General features: G+C 44.9%; 1 protein-coding gene across 1 annotated transcript in view; it reads right to left on the reverse strand.

Moving 5' to 3' along the window:
* Positions 1-19131, reverse strand: part of LOC115140665 (voltage-dependent N-type calcium channel subunit alpha-1B-like) — a 149550-nt gene that overhangs the window by 68744 nt on the left and 61675 nt on the right.

The following is a 19131-nucleotide window of genomic DNA, read 5'->3' on the forward strand; positions in this document are numbered from 1 at the left end:
TTGTGGAGTGGTTGAAAAATGTGTTTTAATGATTCCAACCTAAGTGTATGTAAACTTCCGACTTCAACTGTACCTGTGGTGTTAATACTTACAACTCGGTAGGTATAATTCTTTGTGCTCTAGGGCAATCGTGTCTAGATATAATTTGTTTTTGTTGTCCTGGCTACTGGACCTGCTTTGGAATACCATTATTTTTGTCTTACTGAGATTCACTGTCAGGGCCAAAGTCTGACAGAATCTGTGCAGAAGGTCTGGGTGCTAATGTAGACCATCTTTGGTTGGGGACAGAAGCATCAGATCATCTACAAACAGTAGACATTTGATTTCCGAATCCAGTAGGGTGAGGTCGGGTGTTCTAGTGCCCTCGCCAATTAATTGATATACACAGTATGTTGAAGAGGGTGGGGCTCAAACTGCATCCCTGTCTCATCCCACGGCCCTGAGGAAGGAAATCTGTGTGTTTATTGCCAATTTTAACTGCACACTTGTTGTTTGTGTACATTGATTTTATAATGTAATATGTTTCCCCCCCAACACCACTTTCCATCCATTTGTATAGCAGACCTTAATGCCAAATTGAGTCAAAAGCTTTTTTGAAAATCGACAAAGCATTGAAAAGACTTTACTTTTGTTCTGTTTGTTTGTCAATAAGGGTGTACAGGATGTATACGTGGTATGTCATATGGTATTTTGGTAAGAAGATAATTTGATGTTTTCCGTTTTTTTTCTTTTTTTTCTTCTACTTCCGGGTTGGAGCGAGTGGTCGCATCCGCACTTCGGTCCGCAGGTAGTATAACTTTTCATTACATTTCATTACATTTCACTATAGTACAACGGTTTGATTTGTCTAATCTTAGCAATTTCTTCTTAGCTAGCTACATAGCCGTCATTGTATCAAAGATAATTGCGTAATTATCGTATTTCGTCGTCCTAACGTAGTCTACACTGCTATCTGCCCAGCAGCTAGCCAGCTAGCAAACGTCCACCGTTTACCGAATAGCAGCACTGTAGAAACTATTACACTCAACTGAACGACTTGATTAGTGTAGTGTTAGCTAGCTACATAGTTGTCTTTGCTGTCTTCGTATCCAAGATAATTGTGTAGTTTAGAGTGTGTAGTTTTAGAGTGATTATCTTAATTTACCGAGGTTAGCTAGCCAGCTATTTGTCGTCCTTAACGTAGGAGACACTGCTAGCTAGCCAACAGCTAGCCAACGTCTACCGAATAGAACTTCCGCACTCAACAACCCGGTCCGCTTCGCTTCACAGGTAGTATCATATTTTCATTTCATTTCATTACAGTACAACGGTTTGATTTGTTTGATCGTAGCTAGCTACATAGCTAGCTACATAGCCGTCTTTGTATCAAAGATAATTGTGTAGTCTAGAGCGATTTTCTAGGTTAGCTAGCCAGCTATTGTCGTTCTTTTAACGCAACGTAACGTAATCAACACTGCTAGCTAGCCAGCTAGCCCCCGAATAGCAGCACTGTAAAAACTATTACACTCAACGGAACGACTTGATTAGTGTAGTGTCAACAACGCAGCCACTGCCAGCTAGCCTACAAAGTCAACAACGCAGCCACTGCCAGCTAGCCTACTTCAGCAGTACTGTATCATTTTAATCATTTTAGTCAATAAGATTCTTGCTACGTAAGCTTAACTTTCTGAACATTCGAGACGTGTAGTCCACTTGTCATTCCAATCTCCTTTGCATTAGCGTAGCCTCTTCTGTAGCCTGTCAACTATGTGTCTGTCTATCCCTGTTCTCTCCTCTCTGCACAGACCATACAAACGCTCCACACCGCGTGGCCGCGGCCACCTAATCTGGTGGTCCCAGCGCGCACGACCCACGTGGAGTTCCAGGTCTCCGGTAGCCTCTGGAACTGCCGATCTGCGGCCAACAAGGCAGAGTTCATCTCAGCCTATGCCTCCCTCCAGTCCCTCGACTTCTTGGCACTGACGGAAACATGGATCACCACAGATAACACTGCTACTCCTACTGCTCTCTCTTCGTCCGCCCACGTGTTCTCGCACACCCCGAGAGCTTCTGGTCAGCGGGGTGGTGGCACCGGGATCCTCATCTCTCCCAAGTGGTCATTCTCTCTTTCTCCCTTACCCATCTGTCTATCGCCTCCTTTGAATTCCATGCTGTCACAGTTACCAGCCCTTTCAAGCTTAACATCCTTATCATTTATCGCCCTCCAGGTTCCCTCGGAGAGTTCATCAATGAGCTTGATGCCTTGATAAGCTCCTTTCCTGAGGACGGCTCACCTCTCACAGTTCTGGGCGACTTTAACCTCCCCACGCCTACCTTTGACTCATTCCTCTCTGCCTCCTTCTTTCCACTCCTCTCCTCTTTTGACCTCACCCTCTCACCTTCCCCCCTACTCACAAGGCAGGCAATACGCTCGACCTCATCTTTACTAGATGCTGTTCTTCCACTAACCTCATTGCAACTCCCTCCAAGTCTCCGACCACTACCTTGTATCCTTTTCCCTCTCGCTCTCATCCAACACTTCCCACACTGCCCCTACTCGGATGGTATCGCGCCGTCCCAACCTTCGCTCTCTCTCCCCGCTACTCTCTCCTCTTCCATCCTATCATCTTTTCCCTCTGCTCAAACCTTCTCCAACCTATCTCCTGATTCTGCCTCCTCAACCCTCCTCTCCTCCCTTTCTGCATCCTTTGACTCTCTATGTCCCCTATCCTCCAGGCCGGCTCGGTCCTCCCCTCCCGCTCCGTGGCTCGACGACTCATTGCGAGCTCACAGAACAGGGCTCCGGGCAGCCGAGCGGAAATGGAGGAAAACCGCCTCCCTGCGGACCTGGCATCCTTTCACTCCCTCCTCTCTACATTTTCCTCCTCTGTCTCTGCTGCTAAAGCCACTTTCTACCACTCTAAATTCCAAGCATCTGCCTCTAACCCTAGGAAGCTCTTTGCCACCTTCTCCTCCCTCCTGAATCCTCCTCCCCCCTCCTCCCTCTCTGCAGATGACTTCGTCAACCATTTTGAAAAGAAGGTCGACGACATCCGATCCTCGTTTGCTAAGTCAAACGACACCGCTGGTTCTGCTCACACTGCCCTACCCTGTGCTCTGACCTCTTTCTCCCCTCTCTCTCCAGATGAAATCTCGCGTCTTGTGACGGCCGGCCGCCCAACAACCTGCCCGCTTGACCCTATCCCCTCCTCTCTTCTCCAGACCATTTCCGGAGACCTTCTCCCTTACCTCACCTCGCTCATCAACTCATCCCTGACCGCTGGCTACGTCCCTTCCGTCTTCAAGAGAGCGAGAGTTGCACCCCTTCTGAAAAAACCTACACTCGATCCCTCCGATGTCAACAACTACAGACCAGTATCCCTTCTTTCTTTTCTCTCCAAAACTCTTGAACGTGCCGTCCTTGGCCAGCTCTCCCGCTATCTCTCTCAGAATGACCTTCTTGATCCAAATCAGTCAGGTTTCAAGACTAGTCATTCAACTGAGACTGCTCTTCTCTGTATCACGGAGGCGCTCCGCACTGCTAAAGCTAACTCTCTCTCCTCTGCTCTCATCCTTCTAGACCTATCGGCTGCCTTCGATACTGTGAACCATCAGATCCTCCTCTCCACCCTCTCCGAGTTGGGCATCTCCGGCGCGGCCCACGCTTGGATTGCGTCCTACCTGACAGGTCGCTCCTACCAGGTGGCGTGGCGAGAATCTGTCTCCTCACCACGCGCTCTCACCACTGGTGTCCCCCAGGGCTCTGTTCTAGGCCCTCTCCTATTCTCGCTATACACCAAGTCACTTGGCTCTGTCATAACCTCACATGGTCTCTCCTATCATTGCTATGCAGACGACACACAATTCATCTTCTCCTTTCCCTCTTCTGATGACCAGGTGGCGAATCGCATCTCTGCATGTCTGGCAGACATATCAGTGTGGATGACGGATCACCACCTCAAGCCGAACCTCGGCAAGACGGAGCTGCTCTTCCTCCCGGGGAAGGACTGCCCGTTCCATGATCTCGCCATCACGGTTGACAACTCCATTGTGTCCTCCTCCCAGAGCGCTAAGAACCTTGGCGTGATCCTGGACAACACCCTGTCGTTCTCAAATAACATCAAGGCGGTGGCCCGTTCCTGTAGGTTCATGCTCTACAACATCCGCAGAGTACGACCCTGCCTCACACAGGAAGCGGCGCAGGTCCTAATCCAGGCACTTGTCATCTCCCGTCTGGATTACTGCAACTCGCTGTTGGCTGGGCTCCCTGCCTGTGCCATTAAACCCCTACAACTCATCCAGAACGCCGCAGCCCGTCTGGTGTTCAACCTTCCCAAGTTCTCTCACGTCACCCCGCTCCTCCGCTCTCTCCACTGGCTTCCAGTTGAAGCTCGCATCCGCTACAAGACCATGGTGCTTGCCTACGGAGCTGTGAGGGGAACGGCACCTCAGTACCTCCAGGCTCTGATCAGGCCCTACACCCAAACAAGGGCACTGTGTTCATCCACCTCTGGCCTGCTCGCCTCCCTACCACTGAGGAAGTACAGTTCCCGCTCAGCCCAGTCAAAACTGTTCGCTGCTCTGGCCCCCCAATGGTGGAACAAACTCCCTCACGACGCCAGGACAGCGGAGTCAATCACCACCTTCCGGAGACACCTGAAACCCCACCTCTTTAAGGAATACCTAGGATAGGATAAAGTAATCCTTCTCACCCCCCCCCACCTTAAAAGATTTAGATGCACTATTGTAAAGTGGCTGTTCCACTGGATGTCATACGGTGAATGCACCAATTTGTAAGTCGCTCTGGATAAGAGCGTCTGCTAAATGACTTAAATGTAAATGTAAATATTGTTTTTACTGAGGACATTTTTGGAATCTGTTGTTCATGATACTGTAGAGGATGTTTACGAGATTGCTGTTGAAGCAGAGTCCATAGTAATTCTCTCTCCCTCCCACACACACAGAGTGGCAGAGCTTACAGTTTTTCTCAATTGCTCAAACCATTTCTGAAATCTTGCTCCATTTCCTGAAAACATTAAACAGAAAACCTCATCTTCAAGCACTATTTACATAACCCCTGACTCCTCTTGCAAAATGAAACATTCGCCTCAAAACAGTTTCACTTGTGTTCAAAATCAAACACAAACACATAAACAAAGTGATCAAAATGATATACACTCTCAAGCAGTCAGTAAAAAATACACAGAAAAATAGAAAACACATTGTTCAAAACATACAATTCTCAGAGAGAAGTACATTTTTAATCTAAAGAAATATTTATATTTTTCCATCATTGTCTTTTGATGAACGAAAACATGTTCTATCATAGTAGCTCAAAATTGATCAGAAATTACTACTCTGCTTTGCTCTTTGCAATTTAGTTTTTTGTTCTTCCTCCTCCTTGTACCCATATTTTTACATTACTGTATCCTGCATCACACAAACTTGTCCTTTGTCTCCGTGATACTGTAATTCTTGTTCTTTGTTGATATGAACCTGCAACCAGTCAAAATCTATTGAGCAGTCAGTACTGTTAATAAATGGAAAGCACAATGTTCAGGGCCATACAATTTGTCCATTGTACAGTATACAGCCTACAATGCACTGTACTACAGTATCCATTCTCAGACTTTCTCCTTCCCACCTTCAACAACCTGTTTGCTCTCTGAACTGGCTTATATTGGTTGTGTCGCATCATTTGAAACAAGTTAAATCAATTTCGAGTGGTTGTGTTCAATCAATGACATATGTTCTCTATTTGTATTTGATTGTTGCCACTTGTGTTTACCAGTATGGATGACATGTGCATTAGAGTGCAGAATGTGTTTTGAGAATGAGAATGTGTTTAGAGTTTTGCTGAAAAGTCTAAGTGAGATCTGCAAATTGTGTTTTACCATGTGAAATGGTTTAAGGTATTGACAACAGACTGCATAATTAGCTAAATGAGTCCAGGCAACTGAGAACTTTGTTCAGCCAATGGGTTTTAGTGTTTTAGCAATTGAGAAAAACTGTAATGGAAGGCCTCCTGATGAGTGCTGTGTGGTGTACTAGGTTAGAGCTAGGTGCTCTAACTGCTATCGGGACATGAATTTATTACTTTTCAGAAAACAAATCTAATTCTCACTTTCTGTTCCACCAAATGGCTTCAGGTGTCTCTGTGCTATCAATGTGGCATTATGCTCTTCTTTCAGTCTGTCTTTGATTTCAACCTTCTGCTTTCTTTCCCTTTCTTCTACATTTGACCTTTTTTCTATGGTGGAGGGTTAACACATCACTTGTTCATTGGTGCAACGATTTTCTTCTTCTTCTGCCTGACCAGTACTACGCTTCCTCCAGTAAGCACGGGGAGTTGGCTCAGGTCTATCGCCTGACTCCGCCAATCTCCCTGTGTGCCTCCCCCCTACATTTTTGGGGCTGCCTCTCGTGCCTGTTGCACTGCCTTGTAAGTAAGCATTTGACCTGTATTCGCCGCATGTGAAAAATACAATTTGATTTAATTTAATTTGAATGAACAAGGCGGCGGTTGTGTTGTTGTTGCCCGGCTAGTAGCGAGTGGGATTTTTGTGACTGTTTTGAAGATTTCACATCTTTCGACCCAGTCGACAAGAGTAGTGGTGGCTAATCTGCCTCCATTTTGTTATGGTCAAACAGATAACAAGACGTTGGTTCGTTTTGGTGAGTTTGCAAGTGGTTCGCTCGGCTGGGTGCCAAGCGGAATCTTTTAAACATCTTGTCTCCTTTTGTAGGCAAGTGTTAATGCTTCTTAGCAACGCAGAAAAGCAGCTAAATGTACACGTCAAGGTTAAGCAGGGGGAGGGGTGGTACGCAGGGTTTGATAGCAAAGTTAGCTTGCAGTGTTCTGAGTGTGGGGACATAGGGTACAAAAAGATTGCGTGCCCATATAAGGTCCAGAGAGAGGGAGTTTGTTGTAGTGCAGACAAATCAAATCAAATGTTATTTGTCACATGCGCCAAATACCAAAGACCTTACGGTGAAATGCTTACTTACAAACCCTTAACCAACAATGCAATTTTAAGAAAAATAAGAGGTAAGATTCAATAACAAGGTTATATACAGGGTGTACCGGTACCGAGTCAATGTGCGAGGGTTCAGGCTAGTCGAGGTAATTGAGGTAATATATACATCTAGGGAGGGGTAAAGTGACAATGCATATATAATATACAGCGAGTAGCAGTCTTAAGGCTTGGGGATAGAAGCTGTTAAGGAGCCTTTTGGACCTAGACTTGGCGCTCCGGCACCGCTTGCCATGCCGTAGCAGAGAGCACCGTCTATGACTAGGGTGACTGGACTCTTTTAGGATCCAAAAGGCTTTTTAGGGTCTTCCTCTGACACCGAATGGTATAAAGGTACTGGATAGCAGGAAGCTTGGCCCCAGTGATGTACTGGGCCATATGCACTACCCTCTGTAGCACCTTGCAGTCGGATACCGAGCAGTTTCCATAGCAGGCAGTGATTCAACCAGCCAGAATGCTCTCAATGGTGCAGCTGTATAACTTTGAGGATCTGAGGACCCATGCCAAATCTTTTCAGTCTCCGGAGGGGGAATAGGCGTTGTCGTGCCATACTCAGTGCATACTTGGAATACACGTCCTGCCAATCTGTCTGGCCCTGCTGTCTAGTGAATGTTGACCTCTTTAAAGGTCTTACTCACATCGGTTACAGAGAGCGTGATCACACAGTCGTCCGGAACGGCTGGTGCTCTCATGCATGCTTCAGTGTTGCTTGCCTTGAAGCTCGCATACAAGTAATTTAGGTCGTCTGGTAGGCTAGTGTCACTTGGCTGCGTATGGCTGGGCTTCTCTTTGTAGATCGTAATAGTTTGCAAGCCTTGCCACATCCAACAAGCATCAGAGCCGGTGGAGCAGGATTCCATCTTAGTCCTGTATTGACGCTTTGCCTGTTTGATGGTTCATCGGAGGGCATTTCTCATAAGCGTCCGGGTAGAGTCCCAGTCCTTGAAAGCGTCAGCTCTACCCTTTAGCTCAGTGCGGATGTTTCCTGTAATCCATGGAACCTGGTTGGGGTATGTACGTATGGTCACTGTGGGGACAACGTCATCGATGCACTTATTGATGAAGCCGATGACTGATGTGGTATGCTCCTCAATGCCATTGGTTGGATCCCGGAACATATTCCAGTCCATGCTGTTAAAGCAGTACTGTAGCTTACAGTGGTTCCTTCTTTAAAAGTTGTGCCATGCTGCAGCACACCTTGAGGGCTGCTGCAGCATTCTGTGGCACTTTATCTAAATGTCAGCTATTTATTTTGTTAATGCAAGTTAGTGCTAGTTTGACCACCATAGGGCATCTTTGAGAAGCATTTGATAGTCTTCCATATTGGCATTACCAGAGAATTTAAATAATAACATAGTATATGGGATTGATTTTAAGAAATTTTGTTTAATTAATTTGATTAATATTATGGTGTTTCTATTCTGTGATGTTTTTAAAAAAGGAACCCGCAGGGTTTCCGTTAGGATAGAATGGAAAATATGGCGCTGTACAACGTGACGCCCGGGAGTAGGCTACAGCATAAGAGGATTGGAGGATTCTAAATGGTTTGCCTTCATTAGACAACTTTGTTAAAATATTTCTGTAAATCAGTTATATTTATTCCCATAGTAATTCATTATGGATCCATAACTAAATAAACATCAGCATTTTGAAAGAGTATTTTTATCATTATTTTATTAACAAAAGCATAAAGATGCTGATGAAGAAATACAGTAAATGATTTTACATTTGATCAATAATAAAGCATTTAAAGCATTTTGAAGATATAAGCCACCTGCATTTGTTTATTAGGCTACCGTGCAGTCTGACAAGAAAACATAGCCTACAGTACATACTGTAGTAAACATGGGAAAGTACCTAATTCCTTACATAAGGGAGAGCAGGCCATGTCGAGACTTTCTCTGTGACCTCAAGTACTCATTAACTCTGTCTTTAATGCATTTTCAGGTTGCATCAGTCATGGACGGAAACTTCTGAGACACCTTATTAAATGATGAACACCTGCAGGTTCACTGGTAAGCCATATTTTCCTCGGGATCCATCCCAGTTTGTATTCTGTGCCCACTCGTGGTATCTCTTCAGTTACACATCCTTGGAATAGCAGAACAGCATAACGGTCCGGGCGGCCCTTGCTGTGCCTGGTGAACAGTTGGTCACGTTCTGTTGTCAGAAGAGGAATGGAAATGTCAGGGTGAACCAACGACCTGACGAACCCACCAGGTATGTTGACTCTGCCTGTCAGAGGTGGAGTTCCAGAGCTCACAGGTGTGCCTGGCATTGATTATGACTCCATCTCGTTCCTCGCCCTTTTGAATGTGTCATTCTCCACCTGACTCTCCGCCAATGCCGCCTGACTCTCCACATCTCGAAAAACATGGGGAAATGAACAGGTACAGTAGGCGACAATACTGTAAAGTAGGCCTAATAATGCTAAAAATAATGCTTAAATAAATTGAGTGCTGGTCTTTACTGTATTCTGCGCATTTTTACATTGTATTTCAATGTAAAGTTCGACTAAAATGTAGTTTAAATAAACATCAACATTTGAATGCCTTTTTTTCTTGTTATTTTATTAACGCAAGCATGAAGATGTTGATGAAGAAATACAGTACTGCTGTTTCGAGTTAGAAATGTAACACTTTAGAGTACTTAAGCATTGAATATATTGCAAGTTAAAATTAAGATTATTGTTGAAATGAATTGCTCGACTGGTGTAGGTTTTGTTGGTGTGCTGTTGGTATGCAACACTTGCATAACAAGTTAGCTATATTTTCAGCACCAGCCACTGTTTACCTCCTATTGATTGCGCTGCAGTTTCCGCCAGTTGTTTTTTTATTTAACTAAAAATTCTTATTTTCCAATGACGGCCTACCCCGGCCAAACCCGGATGACGCTGGGTCAATTGTACGCCGCCTTATGGCACTCCCAATTACGGTCAGATGTGATATACTGTAGCCTGTATTCGAAACAGGGACTGTAGTAAAGCCTCTTGCACTGAGATGCAATGTGTGCCTAAGACCGCTGTGCCACTCGGGAGCCATGACCAATATACACCTCCCCCAACTTGCCGATGCACGGAAAACACCAGCCAACTGTATTATCTATGTCGTCATTCAGCCACGACTCGTGAAACACAAGATATTACAGTTCTTAATGTCCCGTTGGTAGGATAGTCTCGAACAGAGCTCATCCAGTTTATTCTCCAATGATTGCACGTTGGCCAATAAGACGGATGGTAGAGGCAGGTTACCCACTCGCCGACAAATTCTCACAAAGCACCCGGATCTGCGTCCCCTGTATCGGCATCTCCACTTCATGCGATTGACAGGGATTTGGTCCGGTAGCAGCTGTAAATCCTTTGCGTCTGACTCGTTAACTTCTTGCTCCTACCCTCTACTTTTTTGAACATTTTGTTAAAAATCGCGCAACATTTCAGCGCCCTGCTACTCATGCCAGGAATATAGTACGTTCATATGGTTAGAATGTGTGGATAGGAAACACTCGGACGTTTTTAAAACTGGTTAAATCACGACTGTGGCTATAACATAACGTGCGTTACATCGGAAAGCGCAGGAAAACCTGATCACAGAAAATGGAAATAAATATCCTTGCGCCACTTCCAGCAATTGTTCACAGTGAGCCGAATTAGATAAGACCGAGCATTCAACTCCCACAGCATCCCCATGTTGTCTAGAGTCTTGTGAATTGAATCATCTTTGATTCTTGGTTGAACCGAAACAGGGGAACCACTTACCTCCAGTCTCCGCCCAGATCATTTTGAAGAGCTCTCGCGTGAAATTTTTTCCAAGACGACAGCTAATGATTTTTACATCGCCTCCTGATGATTTTTATCGCTTATTAACGTTTACTAATACCTAAAGTAGCATTACAAACGTATTTCGAAGTGTTTTGTGAAAGTTTATCGTCTACTTTTTGAATTTAAAAAAATGACGTTACGTTGTGAAATCGCTGTTTTTTTCGTTTATCACACAGTCTACATATAACGATATTTTGGCTTTATATGGCCCGATTTAATCGAAATAAAGACCCAATAGTGTTTATGGGACATCTAGGAGTGCCAACAAAGAAGATGGTGAAAGGTAATGACTGTTTTCTATTTTATTGTGCGGTTTGTGTAACGCCGAAATGCTAATTATTTTGTTTACGTCCCCTGCTGTGCTTTTGTGTTGTAGTGTATTGGTGCATGCTATCAGATAATAGCTTCTCATGCTGTCGCCGAAAAGCATTTTAAAAATCTGACTTGTTGCCTGGATTCACAACGAGTGTAGCTTTAATTTGATACCCTGCATGTGTATTTTAATGAACTTTTGAGTTTTAACTAATACTATTAGCATTTAGCGTAGCACATTTGCATTTCCAGAGCTCTAGTTGGGACGCAAGCGTCCCGAGTAGAGGGAAGAGGTTAAAGAAAAAAATCTTTGCCCAGTTCGAGGTGAATAATCGCTGTTCTGATACCCAGAAGCTTTTTTCAGTCTTAAGAGAAGGTAGCAGAAACATTATGTACAAAATAAGTTACAAACAACGCAAAAAACCACACAAAACAGCACAATTGGTTAGGAGCCCGTAAAACGGCAGCCATTCCTTCTGGAATCAGGCGACACCGTTGGCTAGTACGCAGGAGGCAGAGGCTGTGGTTAGCTCTGCTGGGCTCATCCCAGGAAATGATTCCCGTCATTGGGGAGGATGCACTGATCAGGTGGTAAGTGCTGGAGTGGCAGACGGGGGAGAAGGAGGTCGGTACCGTGCCAATGGAGGAGGAGGAAGAACGGGATGAGTTGGCGGGAGAGGAGGACGAGGAGGCCTCGTATTCAGACGGCTCATTGGAACTTGAGCCGACAGCCAGCCAGGTGGAGGGCCCAGTATATATGGTGAGAGAACTTTCTAGGTTGAAGACTAAAGGGAAAAAGAAGGTTCCTCTGGTGTCTTATTTTCCTGATCCTGGAAGGTTTGTAAGGTCAGTACAACACACAATGAAGAATGAGGGGTTTAGTGTCCTCTCATCCAGGATGTGGTATAGGCTGAGGAAATGGTTCACAGGGGTGCGTCTTCAGAATCTGCTTAAATGGATAGTTATTTTCTGGCACGGCGGCTTCATGGGCTTCTCTACTGGTTTCTGATTTTGTTGTTTTCCATACCACCTGTTATGGAGCTTTTAAGGTTAGGCTCCCTTATGGTGGAAGGGGGCGGAGGTGCTGAACCATGGCCCAAACCTTAGTGCTGGTGTCGCAGTGTTTTTGCCCCGGACCTGAGTGTCAACATTCTTCTTTAAAGGTGTTGTGTAAGGGTAGGCTGTTAGTATATGTGGGTGAAGGTGGATGAGGTAGGGTGAGTACAGCTCGCCTGGATCGTATCTATACATTCAAGAATCAGCTATTGAGGGCCTCCATTCGCTCACTTGGGTTTTCAGACCATCACATTGCCATGGCTCAGTTCTCCGTTTCACCAGGGCCTGGTATAAAGATCTTACAAGATTACACAGTATACAGCTTTGGGGGAGCTTCAGCATAGAATAAGTGAGGTGGAGGCTGAGCTGGTGGGGCAGGGTATGTTGGGGCTGCAAAATAATCTGAATTATGCAGGGACCTAGGGTCTTTTTTCAGATTAAAGCAAAAAGGGCACTTGTAAGAGCTAGATTTTCCATGTTGAGGAAATGGATGCTCCCAGCTCTTTATTTTTTGGTTTGGAAAAACAGAGTGGGGAAACCAAGAAAATCAATTGTTTACGTTTGTCTGATGGGCAAGTCACTTCTGTTGCAGGGGAGATGCGGGAGCAGGTTGTGGAGTTCTTCTCTGATTTGTATAGGGAAGAACACCTGTGTGTTCTCAGGTTCTGCTCACTACTAGAGGTGCGTGGGTAAAATCACTGAGGAAGCCAGAGGAAAAAAGGCCATATTACAACATATGTGTTGTGATAATTGTGTTGTTTGCTCTATAACCTGTTAGCTCATATGCCTTGCGACCGTGATATATAAATCAAACCAAACTTTATTTGTCACATGCGCAGAATACAACAGAGCAGATCAAGAAGAAGAAAATATTTACCAAGTAGACAAAAAAAAAGAGAAATAATAAAAACACAATAAGAATAACAATAACGAGACTATATACAGGGGGCACCGAGTCAGTGTGCAGGGGTACAGGTTAGTTGAGATAATCTATACATGTACGTGGGGGTGAAGTGACTATGGATAGGTAACAAACAAACAGCGAGTACGTCGTCCACATACTTTCGGCCATGTACTGTACATTCAGCCTCTTGCGAATTGAAGGAGATTATGAAACACAGAGAATTTTACGTACATTTTTTAATTGGTCAATCTTTGGGGAAAGCCTGGCTTCCCTTGGCATCCATGCATACATGCCACTGCTGCTCACAGACCTTCCCAAACGCTCTCTGTCGCAGAGATATGAAATGGACATTTCCCTGGCCTTTCACAAACTCTTGGCTTCAGTCTCTCAGATGGCCCCCGGCTGTGCCCAAGGGGTCGACGGTCTGCCAGTGGATTTTTATACAAATGATTGGACAGGACTTGTTTTGCGTGTTACGTGAGTGCGTGGGGGAGCTGCCGCTAAGCTGTAGACGGACTTGAGCGACTTAAAGAACTGGAGGCCTGTGGCATTGCTCTGTGTGGACTATAAGGTCTTCGCCAAGGTCCTCGCTAACAGACTCAAGTCGTACCTGGACTCTATTGTACACAAGGACCAAACGTACTGTGTACCAGGATGCTCAATCACAGACAGTCTGTTCATAATCAGGGACATGATGGACCTGTCAAGGCTTTCAAATGTGAACGTTCGACTAGTTTACTTGGACCAGGAGGAAGCCTTTGATAGGGTGGACCATGAATATCTGTTCAATGTGTTGTTTTGTTTTGGTTGTGGGGATAATTTTGTGGCCTGTGTTAAAATGTTGCATGCCAGGGTTCTTGTATGGTTAAGGTGGGGGAGGGCTCAGTAGGCCAGTCTGGGTAGGGTGGGGCATTTGCCAGGGATACCCTCTGTCGGGGCAGCTATACACTCTATACAAGCGGTCCTGTCGAGGCTGACAAATTTTAAGTGACTCCTCTCCCAAGTGTGATATAGAGGGAGGGTGCTGATCAACATCTTGGTGGCATCCTCCCTATGGCATAAATTGGTAGGGGGCATCACTGGTTGAGGGCGACGGTGCAGTACCTGCCTGTCCAGGAGGGGGGACAAGGCCTGGTGGACCTGGAGAGCATGGTAGCAGTGTTCTGTCTCAAAGCGGTGCAGAGGCCTCTGGGCTGGAGGGGTCCAGCTGGAGGGAACCAGCATGTGCTCTGTTGAGAATGGCTGGCAGTGTGGGGCTGGATCGGCAGCTTTTCCTCATGCAGCCGGAGAGATTCAACACAGCAGGGGTCTCTGATTTCTATGCTGCAGTACTGAGGGCCTGGCAGCTGTAGAGGCCCATACGAGAGAGGGGTGTGGCACCTGGGCCGTGGGAGAAGCACATCTTCCACAACCCACTGATCCCTTTGATGTCCGCTCATTTAGCCACAGGGGGGTTTAATCAAGAGACTTGCAGCCCCACGGCTGCCAGGGGGTGGGGGGTAGAAAACTCCAAGAGAAAGCTAGCCAACTTTAGCCAGTTAGCTTTGGGTGCTTGGTTGGGACAAGCATGCATTTTTGGCAGGCAAGCTGCAAAAGGACGAGTAAGTTACAATTTTCCATCGTTTATCAGTGCAATTGTAATGGGCAACTAGCTGAAAAGGTTTGAGAGGGTTTATCTAATGTTCCTTCGTTAGATGTTAGATCATCCTTCTCTGGCTAGCATTCGTTGTTGATCTTGCATAACTGAAGGATTAGGTTTGATCAATAGCACTGTACATTTCCCAAATGTAAGCGGACTCCCAAGTGGTGTTTACATATTTGCAGAAATATTCAAGTGTACTTTGTGACTTTTGATGAATGTGTTCTAATGATCTAAAGTCACACTGTTGCAACTGCCTGTAAACACACAGTCCAGTTCAAAGTGAGTGATGGCAGGCCTGTGTGCAAATGGCTTGTTTGCATAAAGGCATATTGTAGCTCTGATTGGCAATGGCGCAGCGGTCTGCATAGACTCTGGTCCTGGATGAGACATGTTTTTATTAGGTTTTATTTACTGAAGTGTCTATTAATTGTCCAAACGCAAGGTCGCTTTCCCACTCTAAATTGCTAATGAATTTTCACAAGTGCCTTAGTATTCTTAATTCCCAAACTTTCTAAGAATTGATGAAAACGTGAAAATGGCCATATATACATACTGTAAGTGCTCGCTTGTCAGATTCTTAATTTTTTTTTTAAAGTGTCATATTCTTCCTGGGGTCTCTATGAACAGATTTCAATAAGATTTCATTTTGCTAAAATGCTGTCAGTTCCACTTTAAGTATACATGTCTTTTTTTAAATGCAAAGTGGTGTGTGACGCACTGATGAAGACTGCTTTCCGTCGTCTATGCATTCGCTGTTTGAGATGTCTGACAGATTTTCCGCTCAAAGGCTCTGTATATGTATGCTGTAGGCGTTTGAGAAGATACATAACGAATATACTGTACACGCGGGCCAATTGAATTCCACGGAATTATGTCAATTAACCTACAGACCGATGACCAGTCAAATATATTTACATCGGCTGGTATTTCCATCAATGAAAAAGCAAAAAAGTATTATTTCGCAATGGCATTTTTTGTTCTTTCCTGTTGCCAATTTTATTTATCTGTGTTTTACATTTTAAATCGGCCAAAAGCCGGCTATTATTGGCTAATGGAAACCTTGACACATACACTGCTCAGAGCTGGGGTACTATGCTTGAAAATGTTCAATTGAGCCACTCAAATGTGAAAGCTGTAGCCTACACATGCCACACAATATAAACAACAAGATCTGAACATGAGTCACAAGTCAAGGTTGAGACTGAGTGGTACAGTATGTGTATATTCAATTACAGTACAGATAGTAGTGGTGAAGCTACAGGACACAGCATGGGCCTCTACCTGACTGACTGACAGAACTGACCCTGCTGGGAAGGATCTGAAAGAACTGACCTTCTACTCCACACAGAGGAAAGGAGGGAGGAGATAAAAAGAAAGGGAGAGAGAGAAAAGCGAGAGAGAGATAAAAAGGCAGGGTGGTGCCTCAAGCTGGGCTGTCTGTGGCACTTCCGCTGGCCTACTGAAATCCCTCACAGAGTGACCTGATGTGGTGATCTAGGGGTGGAGGGTAGGATGAAGGGCAGGAGGGCATGCGGCATTAGGAGTGGTGATGGGATAAAATATGAGCCTTGCTACCCCCGCCTGCTGCCTCTGACCGCTGCCCCTGGAGCTGTGGCCTCTAAACCCGGTGTGTGGTTGCAGCCTGCAGCTCTGGCCCTCTCCAGGACAGACAGTGCCCTTTAGAATGTGACACAGCCCCGCCACAGTGTATCAGTGACCTTTCACCCTCCTGAGCACAGTAAACACAGCTGACAGAGGAAGAATCTCAATTGCATACTCCTCGCGTCCTCTCTCCTTGCCTTCTTCTTATAACCCATTGGAGGAGAAGGTTGGCGGGGAGGGACCTCTGGCTTTATCAGCCAATGGGTTTTGAGAAAGAGGCGAGGAGAGAGGACGCGAGGAGTATGCAATTAAGATTCTCCCAGGGTCTAGCGAGACTAGAGAGAGCAGAACAGGCCCAGAGCATGGCCAGGGTTGGGCCAGGGATAACAGGAGACTAGGGAATGCTTTGAGCTGTTTGAAGTAGGATAAAGGAACACAGAGAGAACAGATAAAGAAGGAAACAGTATAAGGCACTCAAGGCAGACGATGGACACTTTGACCAAAACAGACACAACAACCACAATCAGACTTTGCAGCTTGTAATTTCTCAAATATGTATATCATTTATCATTTCTGTGGCCATCATGAGGTTACGCAATTAACTGTCACAGAATGAAGCAGTGTCTCGTGACATTAAGTAGCTCAATGCAACTTGTTAGGATTATGCATTATGCAAATACTCTCCTAAGAGAAATGTCTTTGAGGGAGTCTCACCTTGAGCATAAAAGTGTGGCTAAATGAATGGATGTCACACTGCGAGACGAGAGGAGAATTATTAACTTATCATCAAGGGCAGAGACACTAGTGCAACTGAGAACCAGAATGTTTTATACAAATGAACAGCCTCACCTAAAAACAGCAGTCAACCTTACCGTCTGTAAATCTATATGGGTGAGGTTTTCTACATAACCCCCCCGGAAAAACGACAATGAAGGGAAAAATGTAGAAGGACGGGAAAATAAGATCTGAGAGAAAGCAGAAGGTTGAAATCAAAGAGAGACTGAAAGAAGAGCATAATGCCACATTGATAGCACAGAGACACCTGAAGCCATTTGGTGGAACAGAAAGTGAGAATTAGATTTGTTTTCTGAGAAGTAATAAAATCATGTCCCGATAGCAGCTAGAGCACAACCTAGTACACCACACAGCACTCATCAGGAGGCCTTCCATTAAGCTCTGCCACTGTGTGAGAGAGAGAGATAGAGATAGAGATAGATAGAGAGAGATAGAGAGAGAGAGAGAGAGAGAGAGAGAGAGAGAGAGAGAGAGAGCGAGTCAACATGCCCTGTGGCTTCAAAACAATTAACAGGGAAAAAAATATCTAAATTCCAAATATGATGATATAGGGATGGTATAGGGATACATGTGGGAGCAACATCCTTCAGTCCAGGGGCTGCCATACTGTAGTGTAAGGACAGTAAATGCTGGAAACCAATTTAACACGAGCAATAAAAGCCCTGCCTCATTTCCCTTGACAGTAATTAGAACAGGGTGCTACATTCAGACAACAGTTGTGATACTGTCTTTTCAGGACAGCGGGTATTCTACCTCCAGCTTTGACCTGGTTTACTATGCTGTGTAGTGAATCTTAATGAGGGAGTCTAATACAGCGAACACTAATGAGTTCTGTACTGTTCTGTACTGTACTGTCTGTTTGAAAACAGTCCAGGTCAAATCAGGTCACTCCCATGACAATGTAACTAGAACTTGAAAATATAGAAAAGAGGGAAAATATTAACACAGTACACTACATAAATCAATACTCCCGTTTAGGGTTGCACATTTTGGGGAATATTCAGAGGTGGAAACTTTCCTTGGGAATTAACAGGAATATATGGGAATTCATGGTAATATATGGAAATTAACCAAAATAAATGCTAATTAATATTAATACCATTTAAATGTAGATGTTTTTTGCATTATATATGTATTTACCATATCATATGGAGACAGAAACATAAACCTTTTACCTTATATTTTTTTCTTTCAGAACTGCAGTTTCCTCTGCTTGGAGCAGCAGTGAAGTGGGCAGGGCAGTCCTTATTTCTTCTCTTACATCTGCAGTCTGAACATCAGACAGGATGGCATTGTCCCCCTCAATCCGTGCAATGGCTACTGCTATAGGTCTCAGGAGTTTCAGGCTGCTTACCACTCTCTCCCAAAATACATCGTCCAGGAGGATCCTCTTGATGGGGCTGTCCATATTGGCAGACTGTGATATGGCCATTTCTTGGAGAGACTCCTTCCCCTCCAGGAGACTGTCAAACATGATGACAACACCACCCCAACGGGTGTTGCTGGGCAGCTTCAATGTGGTGCTCTTATTCTTCTCACGTTGCTTGGTAGACTGCTGCTATAACTTGATGACCCTTCACATACCTAACCATTTCCTTGGCTCTCTTGTAGAGTGTATCCGTTGTTTTCAGTGCCATGATATCTTTGAGGAGTAGATTCAATGCATGAGCAGCACAGCCAATGGGTGTGATGTGAGGTTAGGAATCCTCCACTTTAGACGAAGCAGCCTTCATGTCCGCAGCACTGTCACCAGTGCAAAAAGGTTCACTGCTATAAGCTAACTTTTTTTGATGATTTTAATCCAAATTCCAGGGCTTAACTTCCCATGGAAACTTTCCAGAAAAATCCCAGAAATGTACTGGAAAGTTTCAGACCCTTTGCAACCCTTCTACCATTCGATTAGGCTAAAGCCATGTCGATGTAGTCAGACAGCAGCTTCACATTAAACAGAGCCAGCAGGAAAGTGAAATGGCTGGTAAAGAGCAATGTA

Source organism: Oncorhynchus nerka, linkage group LG13 (genome assembly GCF_034236695.1).
Source record: "Oncorhynchus nerka isolate Pitt River linkage group LG13, Oner_Uvic_2.0, whole genome shotgun sequence".
NCBI classification, from domain to species: domain Eukaryota; kingdom Metazoa; phylum Chordata; class Actinopteri; order Salmoniformes; family Salmonidae; genus Oncorhynchus; species Oncorhynchus nerka.